Below are 385 nucleotides of genomic sequence, written 5' to 3'. Positions count from 1 at the left end.
TCCTAGGCATAGAGGAACCACGCCAATCCATCCCGAATTTGTTGGTTAAACTCTACTGCGGAAAAATAGCTCGATGCTAGAATGATAAAAAGCTTAACACCTCTTATTTGACTTTTTCACTATTTTGAAATAAGAAAAAGATCCAAATCTAAAATGCAAAGGTTGTCTTATTCAAAACCTCAATCATCACATCCCCTCTCTCCCACTTCACACCTCGGAACGCACTGTTCTTATAGAGAGAAAGGCGCTTTCCCATCTTCTTAACCTGAAATGAAGGGGTACCCCCGGGATGAGATCCAGTGGAGACAGCTGGGCATGTAGCTCAGAGGATTAGAGCACGTGGCTACGAACCACGGTGTCGGGGGTTCGAATCCCTCCTCGCCCA

The 385-nt window shown here is 45.5% G+C and overlaps 1 non-coding gene across 1 annotated transcript; it reads left to right on the top strand.

Moving 5' to 3' along the window:
• Positions 1-311: 311 nt before the first annotated feature.
• Positions 312-385, top strand: TRNAR-ACG (transfer RNA arginine (anticodon ACG)). Its single transcript has one exon. It is a non-coding gene; the product is annotated as a tRNA-Arg (tRNA).

The sequence above is a fragment of the Triticum aestivum genome, chromosome 4A, assembly GCF_018294505.1.
Source record: "Triticum aestivum cultivar Chinese Spring chromosome 4A, IWGSC CS RefSeq v2.1, whole genome shotgun sequence".
NCBI lineage: Eukaryota > Viridiplantae > Streptophyta > Magnoliopsida > Poales > Poaceae > Triticum > Triticum aestivum.
The sequence above is the reverse complement of the archived record's forward strand: the minus strand, read 5'-3'. Positions and strand labels throughout refer to the sequence as shown.